Source organism: Microtus oregoni, unplaced genomic scaffold, assembly GCF_018167655.1.
Source record: "Microtus oregoni isolate MIOR12 unplaced genomic scaffold, Mior012 000009F_ref0000495, whole genome shotgun sequence".
NCBI lineage: Eukaryota > Metazoa > Chordata > Mammalia > Rodentia > Cricetidae > Microtus > Microtus oregoni.
Window position 1 is genome coordinate 49241940 of NW_024543068.1, and position 27020 is coordinate 49268959.

Here is a 27020-nt window from a genome sequence, read left to right on the forward strand (position 1 = left end):
ATGCCAAGACACACAGGGCAAACACAGAAATAAATAAATATAAATTTATAAAATACTCTAAACAATCATAAAAAAAATCAAGTTGTAATGATGTTACCAGGAAGTTAAATTTTTTTGAAAGTGTGTCCTAATTTGCTTTCTACTGCTGTGATGAAAGACGGATGAAAACCAACTTGGAGAGGAAAGGATTTATTTGGTTTACGTGTCCTGATCACTCCTGCACTGAGGGAACTCAACGCAAGAATTCAAATAGAAGAGGCAGGAACCATGGAGGGATGCTACTCCTTGCTTGCTCAACTTTCCCAAGACCACTTGCGTGGCATTCTGCACGATGTGCTGGTGCCTGCCCGTATCAGTCATGAATCAAATAAATGTCCCATAGACATGCCACAGACCCAATTCCTCTATCGAGGTCCCCTTGTCTCAGGTGACTCTAGTTTGCACAGAGACACAGAGAGGTAGAGTATTTTATTTCCATATCTAAATCACACATTTCATAAATGCAAAAAATGCTAATAGATGTCAAACTTTGGCCAAGACTAAAACACACATCAAATAAACCAACACTCCTAAACTTTTTGCTGCATGAGCAGATAGTAATACTTGAGAATGTAAACAAAGCTTATCACACACTCCCTTAGTGGTGGTTTGAAAAAAAATGCCCCCAAAGGGAGTGGCATTATTAGGAGATGTGTGTGGCTTTGTTGGAGTACGTATGGCCTTGATGGAGCGAGTTACCATGGAAGTAGGATTTGAGGTGGCATAATATGCTCAAGCCACACCCAGTGTCTCAGACCACATCCAGTTGCCTGCAAGATGCAGATCTATCAGCTACCTCTCCAGCATCATGCAGATCTATCAGCTACCTCTCCAGCACCATGTCTGGTTGCGTGCTGCCACGTCCCACCATGATGATACTGCACTAAAACTCTGAACTGTAAGTGAGCCACCACAATTAAATGTTTTCCTTTATAAAAGTTGCTGTGGTCACAGTGCCTCTTCACAGCAATAGAAACCCTAAGACACTCTTTCCCAGCAGGAGACAACATTAACAATACAAATGAACTCAGAATTCCGCCCCTCTTTCTTTCTCTCTCCTCCCTCTCTCTCCCATCCTCCCTAAGTCAGTAGCATACTTTACAATATTAAGAAAACAAACAAACAAACAGCTATGGGAACTGTGTCACAAACACTAAGAAGCTCTCGCTGTAGCCATCCTCACAAGCGAAGGATATCTCAATCAGTAACTGCTCTACTGATTACATAACCCTGGCTGTCCTAGAACTCTATGTAGATCAGGCAACCCTTAAACTAGGAGACCTACCTGCCTCTGCCTCCCAGTGCTGATATTAAAGGTGTGCACCACTATGTTGGGCTGTTTTTACCTCCTACCGAATGTCAGATAAGCATCCTCCCCTACCGTGTTGCTTCCACAATATCCTGCCTTACCACAGGCCTATAAGTAATTCGGTCAGAACAAAAATCTCTAAAACTACGAGCCCAGACCTTTCATCATTTTAAAGTTTTTTCTGGTTTTTCTGCTACAGGGATTTAAGACAAACACAGAGATAAATTTCAGGACATCCCAATTGAGATGCACAATAGAAAAGTAACACTTCATCCCATCCCTCTTCTCTGGGTACCAAGTTATTGTTCCCACAGGTGTTTTCCATGCTCTTACAACTCCTTAAGAATGACAGTTGTAGCCGGGCGGTGGTGGCGCATGCCTTTAATCCCAGCACTCGGGAGGCAGAGGCAGGCGGATCTCTGTGAGTTCGAGACCAGCCTGGTCTACAAGAGAGGCTCCAAAACCACAGAGAAACCCTGTCTCGAAAAACCAAAAAAAAAAAAAAAAAAAAAAAAAAAAAAAAAAAAAGAATGACAGTTGTGGTGGTGGTGCATTTAATTTTAGAACACAGGAGGCAGAGGCAGATACATGGCTGAGTTAGCAGCCAGCCTAGTCTACAGAGCAAGTTCCAGGACAGCTAAAGCTACAAAGAGAAATCCTGTCTCAAAAACCCAAAAGAAGAAAAGAAAAAAACAAGGAAAGAAAGGGAGGGAGGGAAGCAGAGAGAGAGGGAAAGGGAGAAGGAGAGAGAGAGAAATATTTTAGGCATAAATAAGAAAACACTCTTAATTTAATCTTTTTCAAAACAGTAACCTGGTATCCATTATGTACATTATCTTTTTTACTTAATAGAATATCTTGAAGACTAATCCTTCATTTAGCAATTTCTATGTATGCCACTGAATCTACCATCGTTTACTGACCAACTTTCCTAAACATGGAGATGTTTCCAGCTGCTAATAAGGATGACAGGACAGCAAAGACGGCTCAGCAGTTCAGAGCACAGGTGGCTCTTTGCACAGGACCAAATTTGGTTCTCATGGTGGCTCACAACCGCATGCAAATCTAGTTCCAAAGGCTTTGCTGCCCTCATGTGGTCCACACCTGCACTGCATGTATGCTGGCAAAACACTCATACATAGAAAATAAAATTGAATAAAAAAAATACTTAAGTGTATATTATTTCACATAAATAGAAGATATTTAGGATATATTCTATTACAAGAACCAAACGGTACGTGTATTTTATTTGTTAAGTCTTTCAACTGAGGAAATGGCACAAATCCTCATGCCACATTAGCAATGATGGCATAGACTGTATACCTTTACCCTTGATAAAGCACTATACAGTCTCAGGATCTGTTTCTCTGTGAATGAGCGTTCTGAAAGTGTCTGGCAGACACTATGTTTGAGATTCCCCTGTTTTGAGCTGTTGTAGGTGTCACACCTCCAAGCAGGCGCCTAAAGAATCACTGCTACTTTCATCGATTTATAAAATTGGGCTCTTTTCCTTTTTCAATACAGCATCTTTATATCCTTAAGTCTCAATTTCCTTTATTGGCTTCTGAGCATCTCTGACTTTCTAACCCAATCGCCGTAAGGAAAATAATCACTCTGATGCTAATCGTTTCTTAAATGGTATACTCTCATCACCCCCTCTATGTTCTACCTGATGCCGTATATCTTTCAGATTAAACACCCTAAGATACAACTTGCCACATGGGTCTCTAGTCAAGAATTCTTGACAAGTCCTTCAGTTACTCCCTCCCCAGTGCTGTGGTCTCCTGAGGCTGCGCTATTTACCAACAGCTGTGGTCTCCTGAGGCTACACTATTTACCAACAGCTGTGGCTGACATTTGCATTATCTCCAATTCTCAAAGCTTCTCAAAGCAAACAGAAAGCGGATTCCCTGATTGGGCACTGCCCTGTGTCTTCGCTCATAAAATTTTGAGTTTCTTCCATTTTTTTCTAAAGGCAACCTAAGTTGGTATCTCCGCCATCTTCCACCTTGATTCAACACTACCAAGTGAGGTCAAACTACTATAAAATAAAGGACAAGAGCTAGTTCCAGGACAGGCTCCAAAGCTACAGAGAAGACTGTCTCAAAAAGAAAAGAAAAAATTAGGTAAATCCAACAGATTCTATGTGGCAGGAGCACAGGGCAAGGGGAATGGCTAGACACCTAAACCTGCAGACTGTGTATGGAAATTGAAGCTTTGACGCAGATTTAAAGATGAAACAGAGACCAAAGTAAAAACTACTGCTTTTAAGTTAGTCTGGCTGAAGCACCGGGTGTGAAGACTGGAGTGGAGGAGGCAGGACAGGGAGGAGGAGGCCAGTTAGCCCAGCAGAAGCAGCAGAACCACTGCCAGCAGGAGCGTGAGCTGCCTGGAGGGACTCCGGAAAGTCGCTGACCACAATGCTAAGCTTAGGTGGCGCACAAATGGCCAGACCTGAAACTCAATCTATCACACGTCCGATCTGTGCTTACCTATCCACTACAGAACAAGATGCAGCATGAAGGAAGACAAAAGCAATGTCCTTCTCTACTTCATGCTCAGGCCATGAAATAATACATTTCCATTCGACTTCTATTTTTATTTTTTTATTCATTTTATGTATGTGAGAGTTTTGGTTGCATGTATGTCTGTGTAATACATGCATGCCTGGTGGCACTGGATGGATCCCCTGGAACTGGAGTTAGAGATGCTTATGACCACCATGTGGGTGCAGGGATTTGAACCCAGATCTGTGGGAAAGCAGTCAGTGCTCTTAACTGCCGAGTCACCTCTCAAGACCTCCACTCAAGATGGGCCAGAGGCAGAGTCAGGTGGATCTCAGTGAGTCTGCGGTCAGCCTGGCTTGCACATCAAGTTCTTGGCCAGCCAAAGTTACAGAGTCAGGATGTAAAAAGGAAAAGAGGAAAAAATCCAAGGTGATCTATCAGCCTTCAACTGGTGTCATTCACTCAACAACTGTACTCTGACTTTGTGGAAAAGAATCAACCCTTCCTAATCTTCTTTAAGTCCTGGTATTAACCATCCATGAAGATTTCATAAGACACTAGCATTTCTGGTTTTCTTCCCATGTGGCCAGAGAACCCAGCTGCAGGATGGAATATCGTTTCTTTCAGCCCTGGTTCCCTTCTCTGCAGTGACTTTCTTTGGCTGCTACAAAGGACAATTGATCAAATAAACGTGTCCAAAAAGTAAAATGTCATTTAGCCTTGTGCCTCTCTAGACATCCATCAAGTTGAGTTGTCCCCATCCTCAGCAGTATGCCAGCTGACACCTTCTGTATGTGCTGGTGACGCATCCTTCTGGATGGCCAAGGTCTACGCTAAGGGTCAGCCATTGAGCATTAGGACGTCTTTCGTCATAGGATGGTCCATCATACTGTCTTTGAGCCTACGCTGTATTTTTAAAATAATGGAGAAAGAACCTTCCGATCAGAAGACGTGCACAGCTGAGATTCACCATCGTGAAAATGCCGTCAGGACTGACGAGAGATGCTTCCTGCACAAGCACCTGGAACTGCTGTGCATTCTCGGACTGGGAGGAATAAAGCTTGGTTTAACTTAATGCATTTTGTCACTGACCAGTCTAAATATCTTAAAGCAGAGGGACATTTCGAGGAAAACTAGAAGTGTTCTCTCTTTGTTTCCTGCCTGAGGAATTCAACCTCACAAGGTTCTTTTTATTCCCTTCCCCAGAACCTCTCTACCTGACTTGACATTGCCCCGCTGACTTCGGCTACAATGGAGACTGGTCATACGGACTTTGGAACCCAGTCTTCCCCTTTCATAAACAGAAAATGATGTGTCTCCGTCCATGAAGAATGCAGCAGTATATCTCCTGTTCTTGAAAGGAAAGCTAACGTCTCGGGCTGACAGGCGGGTAATAAACATGATCAGGAGCCAAGCACACAGGGAAACATCCCAGCACCTTTCACCAGAAGACACAAACAGGCTTGATCTGTGAGACAGACCCAGGAACAAATACATGCTTTTTTCCCTTACATACAGCTAAATAAATAACCATCTTTTCAATGTTTTTCATCAGTTATCTATAAAACTAAAAAAAAAAAAAAAATTCTTTGTGTATGTGTATTTTGTCTACATGGGTACATGGACATCTGCACAGCAGAAAAAGGAATTGGATCCCAGGAGACTACAATTATAGATGGTTTTGAGGCACCATCCAGATGCTAGGAATTTAACCCAGGGTCTTGGGAAGAGCAAGGTCTTAACCATTAAGCCATCTCTCCAGCCTCAAGAAAGTATTTCTGGCCGGGCGGTGGTGGCGCACACCTTTAATCCCAGCACTCGGGAGGCAGAGGCAGGCGGATCTCTGTGAGTTCGAGGCCAGCCTGGTCTACAAGAGCTAGTTCCAGGACAGGAACCAAAAGCTACGGAGAAACCCTGTCTCGAAAAATCAAAAAAAAAAAAAAAAAAGAAAGTATTTCTGAATTTGAAGATAAACAACTATGACTCATTTACCAAATAAACCATCACATTTTTCTTTAAAGATCTATTTTCAATGTATACACATGTGGTTCTGCCTAGATGTGTATATGTGCACCATGTGCATGCCTGGTGGACAGAGGACAGAAGAGGGTGTCGGATACCCTGGAAACGGAGTGACAGCTGGAAGCCACCACGTAGACAGTGGATGCAGATCATCCTCTGCTCTGCAAGAGTAGAAAATACTCCTAACCACTGAGCCATGTCTCCAGCCCCAATTCCTCATATTTCTTATAATGAATTAAAACCCCTACAAAAAATTCCAGTGTTTTTTAAAATAATCTCTGATATATGTTCTCTCTCCATATTTCCAAAAGGAAAGTGAAGCTCAGAGAGAAACAACGCCGTGTGCATGTCTGTATTGCTGATGGAAGAGCATGAAGAAATTTCATTACCCAATCCACATTCTGGGTCCTGAGCACTACGATAACAATAATAACAATAATATATTTAATGCCCATTTTTAAAGTTTATTATAAAAGTTTTATTAAAGAATGTTTACAATATTAACATCAGTCATAGTTATCAGAGACCTCAAATAACACTGAGACCTCAAATAACGTTGAGACCACGGAACTTCTCTTACATAAGAGCAACAAAAAGTAGAAAAGATTTGGTCCAGCAAGATGGTTCATTGAGTAACGGCACATTCCATGACCTGATGACCTCAGTTTGAGTCCCAGGACCCACACAGTAGGAGGAAAAAATGATTTACTACAAATCATCCTTTGCCTCCCACATATCAATTTGTGGAACACATAGGATGTGTAAAATAACAAAATAAGGTGGACCAAAAATCAGAAAAGAAGCTAATACACAATGAGATCCCCAACTTCAGTGAGATCAAAAAAGGTTGAATTAAAATTTCAATCAGTTAAAAATTAAGTGGTTAACATGGGTAATGCATTATAAATGTGTGTGCACACATGTGCTCACAAATACACAAAATGAATGTTTTAAATTGTAAGGTATTTTAAATTGTAAGAATGTTTCAAATTGCCCTTATAGAACAACGCTAAATTATTTAACAAAGCTAAATAACCATTCACCATTTGAATCTGGCAGTAATAAAACTCTCCTTGCGCAACTATTAGACAAACATGCTCCTTAGCAAACACGAAGATGTTGTAACAGTCTGCCGCAGCAAACAAGCCAGAAAGTAAAGAGCACGGGCTGCCTGCTGGAGGATTCTATGATCTCCCTGAGACTGAAGAACTAGGAAGACTCTCAAAGGAGCAGAGGCTTCTGGGAATGTGTGAGAGAGAAGGAATGAAGAGGCTTTGGGGGCACAGGGGACCACAGTGACAGACAAATGTCAGAAAGCATCCCACCAAAGGAGCATCTTAAACAGTGTAGCCTGGGTGACACTAAAGCATACTTAGGGTCATCAGCTGTGTAATGGTCTGTCCTGTCCCTCAAAGAGAGAAGCCCCGCCCACTCCTTTCCCCATCCACTGCCTGATGTGGGAGTGATTTCTTTCTGATCTGTTGCTTTCATTGACTGCCTAGGCCCATTTGATAGGCCAACCCTTAGGTAGGCGGAGTAGACAGAACAGAATGCTGGGAGAAAGAAAGCTGAGTCAGTGAGTCACCATGATTCTCCCACTCCAGACAGACACAGGTTAAGATCTTCCCTGGTAAGCCACCTCGTGGGCTACACAGATTATTAAAAATGGGTTAGATCAATATGTAAGAGCTAGCCAATAAGAGGCTGGAACTAATGGGCCAGGCAGTGTTTAAAAGAATACAGTTTCCATGTAATTATTTTCGGGTAAAGCTAGCTGTGCGGGCGGCCAGGCGCCAGGAACATAGCCTGCCGCTCCTATTACAACAACTGCCGAGGCAGGTGGATCTTTCCTTCTGCTTCCAACCGGAGTCTTTCTTTTCCGTCTCTCTCCCAAAGAGGTAGGTGCTGCCATAGCTCCTCTCTTCCACACTTCTCCCCTTCCCCCCATCCTCTTTCTCTCTCTCTGCCTCTCTCTCTGCTCTTCTCGCTTCTTTCCTCCCCCCTTTCTCCTCCATAATCCACTAAATAAATATCCAACTTCACTCTGCATGGTGTGTCTATCCATCTGTCTCTCATGCCTCTCGAGACCCACGGGCCACTTGGGGAACTGCACCATTTTACTTTTACCATAATAAGCTGTCCCACATACTACTTGATGGGGCTTGCCAACAGGTCAAGATGTTGGGCATGTGGGAGGGAGGGAAAATACAGGAAAATGCTGAACCTTCTGTTCATTAACAATGCTGAAAAAAACAACATAACTTCTTCAAAGCTAAAGTAGGACTTGAAAAAATAACTCAGCAGTTAAGGACTCTCAAAAAGGACCCAGGTTCAGTTCCCAGAACTTGCATGGTGGCTCACAACCATTTGTAAATCCAGTTCCAATGGTATATCCAAGGGTACCAGGCGTGCACATGGTACAAAGGCATACATGTAAGCAAAACACCCATACACAGAAAATAAAACAACTATCTTTTAAAAAGCAACAGTGGCAATCTTTCTTCCTTTCTTCCTTCCTTCCTTTTACTTATTTTTCTTTCTCCACTTGCTACTACCATTTGGTAAAGAAAGGAAAACACTGGACCCTTCAGGGGAAGCCCTCTGCATACATCCAGTGCTCCTTCATGTCTAAGAGGCCCCTCTAGCCTGCTCACCCTCCAAAGACAGAAAGGAAGCTGGGCATTGAGATGCAGAAGGCAGGGTGGTCATGGCTACAGAAAAAAAGGATTTCTAGAGTAGGAAACCAGGAAAATCTGCCAGAAGAAAACAGAAGAAAAATCCCAAATAGCTCTGAATTTGTTTATTGCTGCATAAGGTGGGGAAATCAAATCTAGTGAAATTATCCTAACATATAAATGTCACAGCATTACAAACACTTCCTGTCTTTAGAAAGACATCTTTGCTGTACTTGGTGTCAAAGTGCATTGATGACTGGTGCGGGAGGTCCTTCTGTCAGTGTGTTGCTTTTATTGGTTAATGAATAAAGAACTGGCTTGGCCTATAGCATGAGAGAAGGAAGGTGGAGTCAGAGAGAAGCCATGGAGCCACTGCCAGAGACAGGCATGCTGAAACTTTGCTGGTAAGCCACAGCCACGTGGTGATACACAGATTAGTGAAGATGGGTTAAATTAATATGTAAGAGTTAGCCAATAAGAAGCCAGAGCTAATGGGCCAAGCAGTGATTTAATTAATATGGTTTCTAGGTGATTATTTTAGGTCTAAGCTAGCTAGGGGGCAGGTAACAAGTGACTGTCTTAATGTGTCCTCAAGCTACAAAACAATTTTTCCAAATGTGACCGTAACTGTTACATTTTTCAAAAGAAAGATACTTGTGCCAAATGTCACTGCAAAGGCCTAGTTCAGAAAAAAGAAAATGAGAGAAAAATTGCAAAGATTAAATTTTTATGATTTATTCCATGGAAGAAAGTTGTCTATTTTTATCATCTGGGTATTCTAAGTTGAAAATGTCAGGCTATGGCCATGATTTCAGTGTGAGCACAGAAGCAGAGGTTCTCAAAGTCACTGAAGAACGGCTGTTGTATGTGGGTTTGCTTGTTTGCTTTGATCAAGGAGGAGGCTAGGCCACACAGTCTAAACCTCAGAGTTACTTGAGAGAGGCCAAGGCTCCATTGGCAAATCCGGGACCTATGACAGACAGGCTTAATGATGAATTTGGCAGAAGCCACCACCACTGTGGCAGTTTGAATGCCACTGGCCCCCATAAGTGCACAGGGAGTAGCACTATTAGGAGGTGTGGCTTTGTTGGTGTAGGTATGGCCTTGTTGGAGGAAGTGTGTCACTGTGGGGAAGGGCTTTGCGGTTTCCTATGCTTGAGATACCACCCAGTATCTGAGTCCACGTCCTGTGGCCTTCTGATCAAGACATAGCCAGCACCATGTCTGCCTGCACATGTCAGGAGTCTTCCTGAATGGAGGACCAGTAGAGGCCACTGCACAAGGCTGTGAAGTTGGAGCCTGGATTGCCTTGGAGAAGCCAGAGTCGTAGGATCCCTGCCAAGGAGAGCTGCTAGCAGGACATGAAACCGGCCAAAGAGAAAGAAGTATGCTGCAGTCAACACAGCTGGATGGAGTTGGAGATCGAAAGAGCATTCTGACATCAGACATGGAGGTGCGGAGTTCGAAATTTGCACAACTGGTTTTCAGTCTTACATTGGTCCAGTATTTCCTCAATATGATCCCTTCCCTACATTTTGGAAAGGTAACCTATATCCTGTGTCGTTATATGTGAGAAATATGAGACCTGTGTTTTTAGTTTTATTTTACAGGGGATTGCAGTTAAAAGACTGCATGAATCTCAGAAGAGATTTGAACTTGAAGACATTGCTGAGACTGTGATAGACCTTTCGAACTTGAACTAAATGCATTTTGCATTATGATGCTGTGAAGAGCTTACAGGAGCCAGAGAGAGGAGGGTGGTGGTCTGAATGCCATTGGTCCCCATGAGTTCATAAGGAGTGGCACTATTAGGAGGTGTTGCTCTGTTAGCGTAGGCAAGGCCTCGTTGGAGGAAGTGTGTCACTATCAGGGCAGATTTTGATGTTTCCTATCCCCAAGATATCACCCAGGGTCTGAGTTTACTTCCTGTTGTCTTCTGATCAAGATGTAGCTGGCACCGGTCTGCCTGCAAGCAGACATCCTTCAGTCACCATGCTCCCCACCATGATCATAATGGACTGAACCTCTGAACTGTGAGCTGCCACCTCAACTAAATGTTTTCCTTTATAAGACTTGCCGTGGTGATAGTGTCTTCTTCACAGCAACAGACACAGTAAGGCAACCACCATCATTTCCACCTGAGCAAACCCCCCTTATCTGAAATGTCAGTGTTGTTGCAAAGAATAGCACTCTACAGTTGCTCGGTTAATACTGCTTAGACACAAATGAAGCCCAGAGCACTGGGTTAAACAAGCTGGGTTAAGTCAACACACTTAAGAAGTTTCCAGTCTGTAGGGTTGGAGATATGGCTCAGATGGTGGGATGTTTGCTTCAAAGCCTCAATCTCTAGGGCCTTAGAAGCCCAACAATGGAGAGGTGGATGTGTGGGGATTAAAAGAAGATTCAAGGCCACCTGGGCTATAAGAAATCTTGTCTGTAAATTTAATTTTTGAGAAACTTTGTTTGTCTACAAACAAATCTAATTGAGAGAGAGAGAAAGAGAGAAGGAGAGAAAGAGAGAAAGAGATAGAGAATGCTAAAAGAGGGACATAAAAAACAAGACACAAAGAGTTTTCAGAGAGACAGATTCTACAGGACAAAATTTAGGTTAAAACTCGGGTGAGCAACAGGTCCTTGATACCACCTCTGTTAGTTCTGGCTTTCTCCAATTCTATGTATCACTTTTATACCCAACAGACAAGAAAAACTTGCTTAAAACCTTCTGTTCTTAACTTATCATTAAAAGGAGGGAATTCTTGACCACTAAATAATAAAGAAGATAATGCTAGAATATAAAATACTTGGAGGAAGAGGAGAAACAGGGGCAGAAGAGGAATAAGAGGAAGTAGAAGAAGGGGAGGGGGGAGAAAAAGGCCAACCAGGCAAAGGAGATGTAAAATTAACAAAACACAAAGCAAAATAATGTGACTTCCATCCAGCCTATAATTTACTGGTCAAAGAGAACAGTATCACTGTGTGACATTTACACGCTGTTTTCATGATTTGCACAGGACTCTCACATAAATTCTAACCTGAGCCTCAAAGCAATCCTACGCCAGGTTGAGGCTGTGAACCTCTCATACAGCCAAACCCACAGGATGAATCCAACAAGCCTTTCCCCATTCTCATGTGTGGTTTCTGGCTGAAGCACAGCCGCTCTAGAGGCCAACAGAATATCTAAAAATGATGAATCCATCACAAAAAGAACTACCATTCCCATGGTGGTTTCTTGGCTCTTGCTCTGGAGGAAGCTGGCTCCCATGATATGAGGACAGCCCCACGGAACTTGCCAATTATATGAGAAGGGCCACGCTCCAATAATTTTAGCTCCAGCTGGTATCTGACAATCCCATGAGACACCGAGAGAGAAGCTCCTAAATTGGTGACTTACAACAATTCTGACAAGCCCATGACTACTGTTTCCAGCTAAGTTTCTTATGAGTTGTAAAGCAATTGCAAACAGATGCATCATCTATAAAGAAAACTGCATCTAAGCTAGAACCTTCCCTACCAGCAAGCTTTCGCAGGGCCAGAGGGTGCTATGCAGCCTGCTAGGAAAGGTCTTTCCCAGCTATGAGCACTGTGAACTATAATATCAACTTACAGGTAAGATTGGTGCAATAGTGGTATAATTTGCAGTGGGAGGAACCGACCATTCCTGGACTAGCACTGAAGCCCAAACCACAGGAGGGACTACTTGCCTGATATGATAACCATAAGCCAAAACCCAAGGCTGGGGAGGGCACAAGCCTAGAGGGAAACTCACTATCGTTGCTTAGTTAAATTGACATGGGATGTTTATACCCATATACAAATTCGATTCTCACTTTTTTGTTTCTTTGTTTTTTTCAGGACAGGGTTTCTCTCTGTAGCCCTGGCTGTTCTGGAACCCACTCTGTAGACCAGTCTGGCATCAGCCTCTGACTCGCAAGTGCTGGGACTAAAGGCGTGGACCACCACACCTAGCTGCTCGTCCTTAATCACAGAAGCATCTCTCTGCAGTAGACTGGTTAAAATCGGTAAATCAAGATATGAATGGGAGAAAGGGACCTGAAGGGAAGAGAAAGGAATGACAGGAGCGGGAGTCAGATGGGGGAGGGGGGGGTCAACAGAACGTACTACAAATAAAATAAAGATCAAGTCTAATAAAAATAATAGTTTACTGTAGTGAATGCCCAGTATGGAACAGTCATAAGTGAAAAGGATAAATTCACTAACAATGTCTACACGAAGGATAAACAATGTTGGTGTTTATGCTGGCTAATTTAGGACAACTCTATAGAAACTACAGGCATCTGAGAGGAGGGAACCCTGACTGAGAAAATGCCTTCACGCAATCAGGCTGTAAAGCGTTTCCTTAGTCATTGACGGGGGAGGGCCCAGCTCACTGTGGGTGTTATCATCCCTGGCTGGTGGTCCTGGGTTCTATAAGAAAGCAGACTGAACAAGCCATGGGGAGCAAGTCCGTAAGCAGCTCCCCTCCATGGCCTCTGCATCAGCTCCTGCCTCCAGAATCCTGCCCTGTTCCTATTCTGACTTCCTTCCATGATGAACAGTGCTGTGTAAGCCAAATAAACCCTTCATCACAGCAATAGCAACCCTAACTAAAACAGTATATAAGGTAGACTTATGAAAATGAGAAAATTCTGGAGTTCAAATAACACATGACATAAAATTTTGATTACTACTTTTCACTTGTTATAATATGTATGATATTGCTATAAATTGTTACTGAAGCTCATTTTAATGAATGAATAATAATATTCAATCTAAAAAAGAAAAAAGAAAACTAAAGCGTCCCACTTTTACATATGCCATGGCTCAGGGAGTCCAACTTCCTATCATGGAGACACAAGCAGAGAAGGAAAAGGAGAAAGAGAAGAGGAGGAAGAAGAAAGGAAAAGGAGGAGAAGGAGGAATATAAAGAATCAATCAGGCGTTCTCCAGAAACCAGGGAAGGAAAAGGCAAACAAAGGCACAGCTAGTCTCCATTCACAAGGAGCGTGAAACCAGAAAGCATACAGGCAACTCTCCTTCATCCTTTCCTCTCCGTGGGCTCCTTCCTCTCAGAATAACCCTGTCTCTCTCTTTAGAAACATTCGTGAGAAACCTTGGAGAATTCTCAGTGCAGCCAGCCTCCTTGCATGGTGGTGACTTCCTTTCTTTGGTTGTATACCCTGAACAGGGACCGCTGGGTTCAAATACCTTCTATTTTTAATGTCTTTAGAACCTCATGCTGTTTCAAAAATAGCTGTACAATGTTCCCTTTTTTTCCACACCTTGGCCAACACTGTCTCTTATCTAAGTACCCACATCCTAACAGCTGTGAACATAGGGAAACAGCCTAAGCATCTGCTAACATGAAAATGGATAAGGAAAGTGTGGTATAAACATACAATGAAATATTATTCAGTGTTTATAAGTGAAGGGAAGAGAGGGGTTCTAAACAGAATACACCTATAACCCCAGCACTTGTGAAGCTGAGGGAAATGGATGGTAAGTTTAAAGCTTAGGCTACATAGCAAGACCCTGTCTCATAACAAAAAGGAAACTCCTGTCATTTGCCATAATATGGTTAAATCTGGGTTAACCCATTTTCTTAACTGAAATAAGGCAGAAACAAAAAAGAATTACTCCTTATTGCATGATCTCATTTGCATGTGGAATCTTAAACACAGAGAGAAACAAAGCAATGTTAACAGAGTAGCAGGACACAAATGGGGAGGTTAAGTCAAAGAATAAAATGTAGCAAAAAATGAAAATAAACAAGTCTAGACAGCCAATGTTCACCTTAGGGCTGAAGTTAGCAACTGTATTGTATTGTACTGGGGGGTTTACTCAATGAGTAAAAGTTAACAGGTCTCTTGCTTGACCTCTCTGGCCACTTCTTATTAGCATCCTTCATCTTTATTGACTTATCCTCCAGTTTTAACACTCTAAGGCTTATTGTATTCAACTACTTTTTTAATTCTATAGCTATATATTTCCTCTGAACACTTTTATCCTTTTCTGAGTTTTCAATTACTCTCTGTTATGCCCAGATCATGGAGTCCCCTCAAAAGCAACCAGGAGACTGAGTCCTGTATATAAAAGCAAAGAGCCTTTATTCTTACACAAGTTTGCAAATTCAGTCTCTCTGTGTGCCCAACGTATTGAAGTGATCAGAGAGCCCCGAGCTCAGTTAGAATAGGGTTTTTATAGTAAGTAGCAAAGGTGGGGATGAAGGATGTCCAAGGTTTAGGACCCCTGATTGGCTGACATTTGTCTAGAGGTGTCCTGGTGAAAAATGCTGAGTGTGTGCTGGCAGGTGATCCTATCTACAACAGTTGGAATGTTAGGAATTTCCTTTGGATGGTCTGTTCCTGGATGGTGCCTGGGTAGTCTCAGCTTATGGTCTTTCTGGCAACCAAGTATTGCCATAAGGAAAACTACTGAGACTCAGGCCTCTGTTGAGCTTGTCATGGCTGGGTCCTACACTCTCACATGGTGAGAACTCAAAAAGCTTTCTCTGGCCTCCTCAGTCTCCTGTGATAGTCCCGGATCCTCTATCTAAATTACCTTCTATGCACCATCAGCTCCCCCAGGGATATGCCCACAAGTCCTTTAACCCCAACACTGGGAAAGTGCAACTCTATACCACTGTCTCATTCCTGCCCCTCTTCTCTTGCCCTCTCTACCCACAAACCTAGGGAGTACATATATCACACGTCCTCTCCCAAACAAACCTAGGGAGCATCTATATCACATGTCCTCTCTACCCACAAACCTAGGGAGCATCTATATTACATGTCCTCTCTACCCACAAACCTAGGGAGCATCTGTATCACACGTCCTCTCCCAAACAAACCTAGAGAGCATCTATATCACACACATATCCTCTCTGACCACATCTACATCGCATGCCCTCTCCCAGTCCTTTTGCGTTCAATCAGAAATGCCAGATAAGCTCCTACTTCCCAGATACTTTCCCTAAACACTCTCGCTTCTCTATGGAGACTGCTATCTCCTACTGGACCTGAGTCTTCCCAGTTCCCAGCCTCCAAGTCTCAGCAGTCTGCTTTCACGGTGTCTTTGTGGCATTCACAGTTCTTCAGTGACTCACTAGTACATGTGGATACAAACCCTAAAATTACCCAGTCTCATTTGTTGTCCCACCTGCTGGGTCCTTCCAATACAAAGAGCTCCCAGGCATTCTTTGGCCACAGAACCACTCACGCTGTTGCTTCTGGTAATGAATGCTTCTGATGCCTATCAAGCTGCCTCAGCTTTCTTTCCTTTTTTTTGGGGGGGGGGGGTGTGGGGGACAGGGAGCTATTTGTTTGAGATAGGCTCTCTTTACATAATCCTAGCCATCCTGGAACTCACTCTGTGGACCAGGCTGACCTCAAACTTAAGAGACCTGCTTTCCTCTGCCTCCTGAGAGCTGAAATTAAAGGTGTGCACCACCATGCCAAGCTCATTTCCGTTTTCAGGTCTGAGCCCAAAGACAACCACTACTGAAACCGTTCTTAGCATTCCAATCAGGATCGGATTGGAATCCTGCTTGGTCCCTTTGCACACATACCAAGTTCTGTTACAGCATACTATCTGCATAGACACCCCGAGTTTTACTACACTATAAGCTCCTTAGCTAAAGCTTCTACTTCTCATCTTTCCATCGGCAGCACTAACTGGACGTATACAGCTTGTAACCAGTGGAAGAGAGTAGGAGAAGGGATAAATGATAACTAATAGGTCAACAAAGGAGTAAGGAAATCAATCAATTGAACTTAGTACATAAAAGCCCAAGCATAAGCATCTATTTCTGATTCCATTTAGTTTAGTTATAAAGAAATAGCCGGGCGGTGGTGGCGCACACCTTTAATCCCAGCACTCGGGAGGCAGAGGCAGGCGGATCTCTGTGAGTTCGAGGCCAGCCTGGTCTACAAGAGCTAGTTCCAGGACAGGAACCAAAAAGCTACGGGGAAACACTGTCTCGAAAACCCAAAAAAAAAGAAAAAAAGAAATAGAAATAGAAAAATATGGTTGCTCGCTTATTACCAATGTAACAAAGAAAATCTTATTATTGAAAGAAGCAGCAAATAAGGACCTAAGAGTTCCGAATATAGCTGGACACGGTGGCCAATTCCTTTTATCCCAGCACTTCAGAAGCCTCAGAGGCAAGCAGATCTCTGCGAGTTCAAGGCCAGCCTGATCTACAGAATGAGTTCCAGAACAGCCAGGACCACATAGTGAGACCTCTCTTTCAAAAAGAAAAAGAAGAATTCCCAATAAAACCACTCACAAAAGAGGCTAGCCCAAACCCGACTCTTTCTGTGATCCCACTCATCCCCCATAAAACAATCCGTCTCATTAAGCTATGTGCTTGTACTGAGCCTGGCTCCTCCCTCTGTCTGCTCTCCACTGCTCCCCCCCCTTCTCAGCTCCCACCACCAAATCCAGATGCTATTGGAAGCTCCGCCCACTGAAGCTGCAAGCCCTGGCTCTCAGGTTAGTCCGGATGTAAACAGAGAGAAGAATCGAGACCTGGAGGAACAAGGAAACTAACTACAAGTGGCCAGCAATCTATTTTCTGGCGGCCACTGTTCTTTGCAATCTACTTTACAATCACTGAATCTCACAGCAAACGTGAGTAATACCCCATCTTACAGATGAGGAACTGTGCCCAAGATCACACAGCCCACTCTCAAATTTAAAAGGTCAGGCCTCCTGCATCTGTCAATGTCCCTCAACATCAACATGGAAGAGGATGTGCTTCAGTCACGCTGGGTTATCAGAACACAAACTTCTGCAAATAGACCAACCTCTTAAATGTGAATTACACCCTCAGAGTTTATGTATATAATATCTGGGAAAGGAGTTCGGGGATAAAACACCATGGGACAGGACAACTCACACACACACACACAAAAAAAAAAAAAATCTTAGTTAATTCAAAATCTGATGCAAACCAAATTGAAGGAGCTTCCTGCAGTGCTCGCCAGTGCTGTGACACGCGACTTCACTTTGCACCATACACGGGGTCACAGCATACAACACAGAATGCTGCTGAAGTACCTCCGCTCACATGGAAACTACTGTAGGTCAGAAACTGCTCTGTTTTCCTGCACCGTGCAGAGCTTTCTGCTCTGAGAGAAATGTAACAGCCTTTTGTTGCTGCTGTTGTTGTTGTTTGGTTTTGTTTTTCAAGACAGGGTTTCTCTGCATAGCCCTAGTCCTGACTTTCCTGTAGACCAGTCTGTCCTCAAACTCATAGAGGTATGCCTGCCTCTGCCTCCTGAGTGCTGGGGTTAAAGGTGTGCACCACCACGCCCAGCTTCTAGAATAACTGATTTTAAAAATTACTGTTTGATTTGATGACTTGAATTCCTGAATTCCATCCAAAGTAATTTAAAAAAAAAAAAAGGAATGGAATAGAATTTCCAACAGTTTCTGAGGTGATCCTAAACACATTTCTGCCATTTTTCACTACATATTTATATGAAGCAGCATTCTTGGCACTGATGAATATGGATTATGGACTGCTTATGAAAATGCTGAAGATGTTCTAGGTCCTAAGTATCTAGTCTCCAGGCAAGGTTTAATTCTGTATGCAAATAAATGAGAACATCTATTTCATTACCATGCAAATTTCTCTTCTGTAATAAACGGTGAAGGTATTCATATACCAAACAACTACTTTTAAAAGAATTGCTTCATGGCTTATTATAAGTACTTGTTTGATTTATACACCTACTTTACATATTCTATATGCCAACGGTTGTTCAAAAATTTGTGAGACGAAAGGGAACACAGATGGAGAGACTGAAGAATCTCTAGGAGTATGCATCTCCTCTAACAGCATATGAGGGTTTAAAAGGTTTTGCTACCTTAACCTGGAAATCCAAATGCTACTTGTTATTCTTTCTCTGTGAGTTCGTTTGTTAACATGAAAGAAAATAGACTCGAAAATGGACTTTTTAACTCATAAGACAGAGGCAGGTGGATTCCTGAGTTCCAGTCCAGCCTGATCTACAGAGCAAATTCCAGGACATCTGAGGAAACCTAAAAAATCCTGTTTAAAAAAAAAAAAAAAGAAAGAAGAAGAGGAGGAGGAGAAAGAGGAGGAAGAGAAGGAGGAGGAGGAGAAGAAGGAGAAGGAGGAAGAAGAAGAAGAAGAAGAAGAAGAAGAAGAAGAAGAGAAAAGAAAAGAAAAAAAGCAAGAAAACGGACTTCTAAAACCTTATCAGGTTCCTTTTTAAAATTAAAAAAAAAATCTTATTTAGATTAGGCTAGACTAGAACTCAAAATTAGCCTGCCTCTGCCTCCTTGGTGCTTAGGATTGCAGGCATGAACCAGGACCCTGAGGTCTAGTGTTCTAGGTTTGGCTTTTCTTTAAAACAGTTTTCCTTCTACAAAAACACAATATAAAAACTCGCCAACTTGCTAACTTGTAAGAACACCTGGGAAAACGTGCACATGTGACCAGTGCTGTCATCTGAATAAAACATCACACTGGCTAGGCCCTGCAGACCAGCGCTCTCCATAGAAACACCACCAACCACAGCAGGGCAGCTGACGCGCCTATAATCTACTGACAAAGTGTACTCCTTAGCAAAGCAAAACCAGATGTCTGCTGTGAAGTCAGATGCCTATGGACTTGTCTTTCTCAGCTCCAAGCATGATACCGGACACACTAAATACACACCTTGGCTGAATATTAGACCCACAACTTGGCGAAACCATGACAGAATGGACATGAAGCGTCAGCATTGTTATTATAATGCTTCTAAGTCAAAGATGTGTCTGGAATAGAAATCCCAACTTGGAGCACTCAGATAAATGTGACAGGCTGTCCATCTCACCTAGGGAATAGTGGCAGAGCTCTTTAAACATAGGACAGAAACCCTTTCCCTTGCTTCTCAAGCTGGCACCCTTAGGCCAGACTGTAGAGGATCTGAAAGGAAAATCAAGCCACACTAGGTGTGGATCTTTGTTTCAGAGATTCTGGGATCAGGTGCAGCAGATCCACGTCAAATGCATCATGAAGATGCATAAACCAGGGAGACTTGGCACTTACAGGAGAATGGGTTCTAGGCTGCCTGGCACTGTGCAGAGGAGGATCATAAGCAAATGATAGGCAGGGCAGGAGAGATGGCTCAGCAGTTAAGAGTAATGGCTGCTCTTCCAGAGGACCTGCATTCAGTTCCCAGCACCCACAACTGTCTATAATTCCAGTCCCAGGGAATCCAAAACCTCCATGAGGCATACATGGAGGCAAAGCACCAATGCATACAAAATACAAGTAAGTTTAAAAAAGAAAATGGCGACAATCAGAGAAACAGGACAGCGAGCACACAGATGCATGTCGGACATTGTTTTATGCGATCTTCCTTTTTAGGTCCTCGTTGCTCTATGTAGATAGCATCCAAATCAAGCAGCAGGGAAGCTGTAATGGGTCCCCAGTGACAGAGTCAATAGGATGCAAGGCTACGTCTAAGATTACAGATACCACACCAGGCGTGGTGGCACACTGCGGTAATCCCAGCACTCAGGAGCCAGAAACAGGAAGGTTCCCCGTTCAGGAGCAGCCACACTGGTGAAACAGTGTGGAGGCTGGGCTGAAGCTCTTTGGTGGAGGAGCTGCTGAGAAGAGTCCGGGGCCTGGGTTTGACCTCCAGCACCTCAGAAAAATAAAAGACTATAAAAGGCATGACACATCTACATGAGGATTTTAGGGAGAGCGGGGACTGGTGGTAAACAGCCAAAAGAGAAGAAAAGGAAAAAAAATGTACAGTTTTGCCAAGAATGGTAACATACATAAAATACATATATTACATTGTATATGTTTCATGCAGATAAATACCTCGGCTGTATGACCGATTAACATGTAGCTGTGGGTTCCACGTCTATACATGGTATAAAACTTTGAAAAGGTAAATACCAAAATATTAAAACTTTGAGGTGGATTTATATTAGTTTTTACTTCCATACTCCTATGAGTTAACCCGAAGTAACAGCTAAATAACTTAATTTTGATCTCAACCTATTCTCATGCCAATATAGCAATGGGGATAAAGGTAGCGAAATCCACAGCAGGCCGGTTTCAGCATCACTCTCCTAAGTACGCCGCCCTTGGCTGTCTCCCTGTTTTCTCAAACTAAGCCTTCTTAGAGAACAACTCAAAACGTTCCTCTCATCTGGTTTCTGTACCCGAACAACACATCCATGGCACTGGAGAATGACCATAACACTCTGCATGATGGAAAACACAACGGAAATCTACCAGGAAAGTGGGCTGAGAGCCCTGTTCTCCCACAAAACTTCAGATCGGTGAGCCACTAGACAGCAGCAGAGCGGAGTTCTTGCCCATTTACACATACTTATTTAAAACTTCCACAGAAACCTAAAAGAGGTCCATTCCCCCACCTCCACCACCCCCCCCAAAAAGGCCCATGCTCCCACCCTCATCTCCCCCCAAAAAAGGCCACCTCCACAGTCTCATTTCCGCATTCTCTTTTGTTTGTTTACGGGATTTTGTTTGTTTTGTCTTTGAGATGGGGTCTCACTGTGGGATCCTGGCTGGACTACAACTCCCTAGGCTGGCCTCAAACTCACAGAAATACACCCAGCTATGCTGGGACCAAAGGCTGGAGCCATCCCACCCGTTCTCCAGATCCCATTTGAATCAGTGTTCATTCAACACACGCTGAAAGGGCATCATAAACAGAGCCCCTCGTTAATAAACAACCATGTCCCAGTTCCTCATGAATTGTGTGAACATCCACAACTTAACAAGGAAGCCAGGCTCACAGGTGGCCTGTGCCAGGATGGCCCCTGAGGGGAAGTCTAGCTTTCCTGTTTAAGTGTACAGGCTTGTGTTTACTGTTCTTGCTAATAGCTAACTTACTGGATTCTGGGTAAACGTTAACAGTGGCATATATAATGCGGGGTAGGGGGTGTTCCAACCTGAGAGAAGCTGTGTACCCCATCACCACACAGAGAAAGTGTGGTGTATAGGAGAAAGAACAAAAAACGTCTCAGGGAAGAACCAATGAAAAAAAAAAACGGCACTGAGTGCCTCGGTAAACTTCCCAGGACGTCAAGGTAAAAGTCATTCTACTTTTTAGAAAAGTACGGAATGCTTGAGGACAAATTCTTTCTTCTGTAATTCTGAAAGGTCTCGAAAGAGTGTCCAGTATATGAAATTGCCATTATCTTTATGGGATATGTGCTTTTTCACCCCTGCTGGTAGATTTTAAAATGCAAAGATTCCCTGGAAGGGTAGTCATCAAGCAAAGCCTGGATCACCTAACACCCTACTAGTGAATGCCACCTAGCAAGACAAGGGACCACAGGGGGGCCACAGCATCAATGTGCAAGGTTAAAGACGGTCTGAAAGGAAGTGAGTTTTCTGTCAGGGGATGTAAAAGCTGTTTAAACTTCCAGCCCACTCCATGGACTTCGGAAACCTGAAGAAACGCTTGGTCTTGGGACCAGTGACCTTCGAAGGTGGACCTCCAATTTCTGATAAAAAGTGGAATTTGGACCCAAGTTCCCAGGAGCAGTTTCACCTCGAAGAACGGAGTCTTGGCTCCTTCCGCCCCTGAGCGATACTTACTTACCCTTTCTCCCGCTCTTCCTCGGTGAGAAGGGGTAAGTGGTAATATTGTACCCTCGCCCAATTTGGCCAAAATCCTAAAAGTAAAAACGACAGAGACAGGTCCTTTAAAATCCTGTGGCTCGAGCCTGAGCAGCTCCCACCAGCTGCCCACCGTGACTCCAGGAGCAGCGCTACCTCCCGGCTGCTCTCTGGGCACCCCTGGGCGGCGGGGAGAGGTCGCCTCCCCGCCCGGATCGGGACTCGGGTTCCCTAACTGAGGAGGACAGACAGAGAGGACAGCCGCGCGGCCTCGCTTGGAACACGCGCACGCACGCATGCTCGCCGCGGTCGCGCGAGTAGCGGCCGAGCGGCTCCCCGCCTCCCAGCAACGCCCCCGTGTCCCAGGCCAGCCCCGGGATCCGAGACCCCGCCCGGGACACCGAGGGTCTGCCCGAGTCCACCCGCGTGCCTCACCGCCCCGACCCGCCAGCCCCTGCCCCGCGCACCCGCTGCGCAGCTCAGCCCAGGGGAAGTCCCCGCGGCACGCCACGCCCTCCGCCGCGGCACGCCACGCCCACCCCGCGCGAGTTGCCCCGCCTACCGCCACGGCTCGCCCAGGCCCCACCCCCAGCTAGGCGGCAGCGGGAGACTCCGCCCCCTACGGAAATCCCGCCCCCGGAGCGCGGTTCACGGTTGACTGGCAGCCAGGAGATGGGTTATGTCAGCGGCTGCACTGAGCCCGCCGGCTGCCAGTTGCAGGTATTAGGGGCTTTAAGTCTAAACCCGGCGTCATGTTCAGGGCTAAAAGGGCAAGAAAAAGCAGCAAACCACAGGAAGCTGTGTTCAGTTTCTCCCCGTAGTTGTAGGTCAGGCACCCAGACTTTGGTGTGTTGGTTCGGTGGGGATTTTGTTTTTGTTTTCCTTGCACATGGGGAAACTTTTATTTGGCTTCCTCTAACAAGACAAAAGACAAGAGAAATCCAGAACAAGTGTTTTGTTTTTTTATTTGTTTGTTTTTTAAAGAAAGTAGATTTTCATTTTATACTTAAATTTTTACTCTCTAATTGTACAAAATGTTAGCTTGTTTAGCTTGTTATTACAATGTACAAAGATTAACAGTGTTTACGGAAAACTGAACAGACAACAAACAAAATTGGTTGTTTTTTATTCCTCCCAAATTGTACTTTTATCTTTTCTAGCTTTATCCTTCTAGATAGTGCTATCATTCTCAAGTATAAATAGTGCATTACTATAAGTACATAGTGCCTTGACACTCAGAATTCAAAATTAATTCTAAAGATGGGAGAATGCAAGAGATGTAAACAGAGCCAGGTAGTGGTGGCACACGCCTTTGATCTCAGCACTCAGAGGGCAGAGGCAGGGGGATCTCTGAGTTAGAGACCTGGTCTATAGGGCAAGTTCCAGGACAGCCAGGCCTCCACGGAGAAACCTGGTCTCGGAAAACCAAACAGAAAATAGCTGCACCTCCATTCTATCCCGAACAGTAACCTTGATAATTATAGAAGTCTACCAAAGAGACGGGTACGACGTAGGTGCAATTATTCTTATCAGCAGCTGAAATAATTGCTGCAAGATAAGTGATACTGCCAGTGCTTACTGACCTAATTCCAAGAACGTATCTTGGGGGCCACTTCTGATGACATAGCCAATTTACAGATTGGGTTAGGTCCTAATAGTAGAGAGACTCCAAATTTAACAAGAGGTTGGTTCCAGTGAGAACAGGATGGTATGGGGTGAAATTAACATAGATAACAACAAAGACAAGTAGGGGTGGCTTTATTGGTACTGGAAAGTAAATAAGTCTACAAAAAGAGTTGTTAAGTGACTTTATCACTAAGTTTCATCAAAAATATTTAAGAAATCAAAGCAACCCAGAAAGCCTACATCCCCTATTTTTCGCAACTATAAGTCATTCTGGAAATGGCAAAACTCTGAGGTCAGAGCAAAGGGGACTTTTAGGACACTGATAATATTCTGTATGGTGCTATACTTATAATATGTGTCATTATACATTTGTTAAAGCCACAGATGCAAATAGTGAGCCCTCATCTCTGACTCTGGGTAACGGTGATATGACCCTGCCATTTAACCTGCACTATGCCTCGGGACGTTAATGGGAAGGCTGTAGATGCATGGGGCATCTGTGGGTGTCCTGGCGTATGTGGGGATTCTGGCCATTGTGCTCAGTTTTGCTCTCCACCTAAAAACTGCTCTTTAAAAATAAAATTATAGTTTTAAAAGAAGCTAAATAAAGTCTCTGAACATCTTCTATTCTTCAAGGTCATTATAGTTGAAGCTCAAATATTTGATGTCAATGCCACCAGAGGAAACTGAGTTGTATGGTCCTAAGATACAAATTTAAATTATATAGATAGATAGATAGATAGATAGATAGATATCCCCCAAATACAATATACGCATATATATGCATGTATGTATGTATTTAGAGAGAGAGATAGCTGGGCCCTAATGTCTTCCTTGGGGGGGGGGGTGAGAAGGCACAACATCAACAGCTCAGGCATCAGTAGTCAGGTAGAAGGTGTACAGCAGACTCATTTATTTAACAAGGGGAAAACATATACCCACACAGCACCCATGCATTCCAATCCATTGACATCACGTGGTTGCCCCTCATTGGCTAGGCATGATCAGAACCTGACAGCACCAGGCAGACTCCAGGTTAGCTTCTCTTGGCCTGGTAGGCCTTAACTTCACACACACACACACACACACACACACACACACAAATACATATACACATACATATACATATGTATACACACAATAGAATTCCTATTTCTACACATTGGCTATTGATAAGCAAAAATTGTCAAATATCATAGATTTATTGTTCTCAAACTTTTGTTTCCAAAGTATTTTTATAATTAATAAACTCATGTCTGTGTCTAGTGCACTCTGGTTACCCCCTCTTGTTTGCCTCTTCTTCTACTTGCTAGTGTTTCTTTTGTCTAGCATCTCACAGAGTTGAACTGTAACCCTGGAACAGACCATCAGAGACTGGTGGGCTCACCAGCTTCTGTACAGTTACATGCTGGTTTTTTGAAGACTCTGCAACCTGGGCATAACACAGCGCAGCATGAATGAAAAAGGAAATAAAAAGGAAAGAAACATGACTGGTCCCAGGTAAGGAGGAGGAGAAAATTTATTAAAGATATGTTGGGAAGCATAGCCAGAGGCAGAGACGTCTAGGAGAGTTCAGAATGGATATGAACAGATTGAGTGGGGCCAGTGGGGAAAAGAGGAGAAGGCAGAGAGGAGAGAAGTGGAGAGAGGTGAGAGAAGGGAACCAGGTGCAGCAGCCAAGAGGGCAAAGGCACGAAAAGAGCAGGTAACCAAAATATCCAGATTTTACAGGGAAGAGCCTCTGGGGGAAGTCCCTAGGGTGGAAAGTCCATGGTTGGGGGTGGGATATGCCAGCCACACCAAGTAACTGGTAGGGACTGAGAGATTCTGGGAGAACCTGAAGGCCAGGTCTGCTTTGTTATGTTAAATAGGCATCTCAAACTTTCATCCCCAGTTTGCAACTTGATACTTTAATTCCACGAGGTGCACTGAACCTGTTGCTGCTCTTGTTTGGAAGCAGAATCTCAGGGTCTTCTGGACCATGAAATGGAGAGGAAAACACATCCATTCTCATCACTGCTGCCTGGCTGAGTGCTCACGCACCACAGTGTGATTGCTGATCACCTTCTCCTTTCTCTAATAGTCCTTTTACAGTACAGTTCACAGGCTGTTGCAGAACATAGTTATTGTCTTGCTTATTGCCAGAAAGAAGAAGAAAAAAACGAAACCAAACAATATAGAATACATTGCAAGCACCCAATGAGTTTCCAATTGACTTAAAAAAGAACTGCTTGGTGTTTTCTGTGTCACTGAGACATATACTTTAAAGAATTTAAACATTAATCCCTAATGCTTTGCTCCATGCAATGATAATGGGAGTTGGGTAAAAACTCCATTGAATTATAGTTACCACATTCATGTTTTCAAAGTCTAGGTGTCTTCGGTCTATTTAGAAATCTTTCTTAGTTGGGCGGTGGTGACATGTCCTTAATCCCAGCACTTGGGAGGCAAAGGCAGGCGGATCTCTGTGAATTTGAGGCCAGCCTGGACTGCAGAGTGAGTTCCAGGACATGTTCCAAAGCTACAGAGAAACCCTGTCTTGAAAAATGAAAAAAAAAAATGAAACAAATAAAAATCTTACTTAATTTTGGTTAGTCATGCTTTAGGATTATAGGTATAACACATGCTATTTACTTTTTGGATTCTTGGGAGGACAAGGGTGCTAGGAATGGAAACGAGTGTCGACCACTTGCTAGACTAGTGCTTTATGATGAGGTACGTGTCGAATCAACTTGTGTGTGTGAGTGTGTATGTGTGTGTTTCTCAGTATCCCACACGTCTGTGGGTGCCTATAGAAGAAAGAAGGTGTTGGATCCCCTGGAGCTGAAGCTACAGGTAATTGTGAACTGCCTGTTGTGGTGTTGACAACCATACTTGGGTCCACCTCGAAGACCAGCAAGAGCTCTTAGCTGAACATCTCTCCATCCTCTACTGTGGATTCTTTTAGTCTGTGTTATATATGAGAAAAATATGAATAACTCCTGTTTATCCATGACTGGTGATCCACATTATTATTTTGCTTTAGCTTTATGTCTCTTTTTAAATCTAGAAGATTATATCCTCTACAGAAATAGAACAGAGCAAAGGAAAAACAACCAACCTCAGATCACTCAATGTCTTTTTATGTTAAGAAAATCCTTAATCAACATATTCTAAATTTCAAATTAGCCATGAGGTTTATTAGCCGTCCATTCCTTGGTCTGATATTAACATAGTAGCAT

General features: G+C 43.6%; 1 protein-coding gene across 5 annotated transcripts in view; it reads right to left on the minus strand.

Moving 5' to 3' along the window:
• The window catches only part of Immp2l (inner mitochondrial membrane peptidase subunit 2), an 815636-nt gene extending 792961 nt beyond the window's left edge, over nt 1-22675 (minus strand). For 3 of the 5 annotated variants that reach the window (XM_041658413.1, XM_041658410.1, XM_041658414.1), the window contains exons 1-2: nt 22641-22675; nt 22157-22229 (exon numbers count right to left, since the gene is read on the minus strand). The gene's annotated coding sequence lies outside the window, so the exon portion shown is untranslated. Of the gene's footprint in view, nt 1-22152; nt 22230-22329; nt 22427-22640 lie in introns of those variants that run through there. The other 2 variants (XM_041658411.1, XM_041658412.1) reach the window with 2 other exon arrangements.
• Between the last annotated feature and the right edge of the window lie 4345 nt (nt 22676-27020).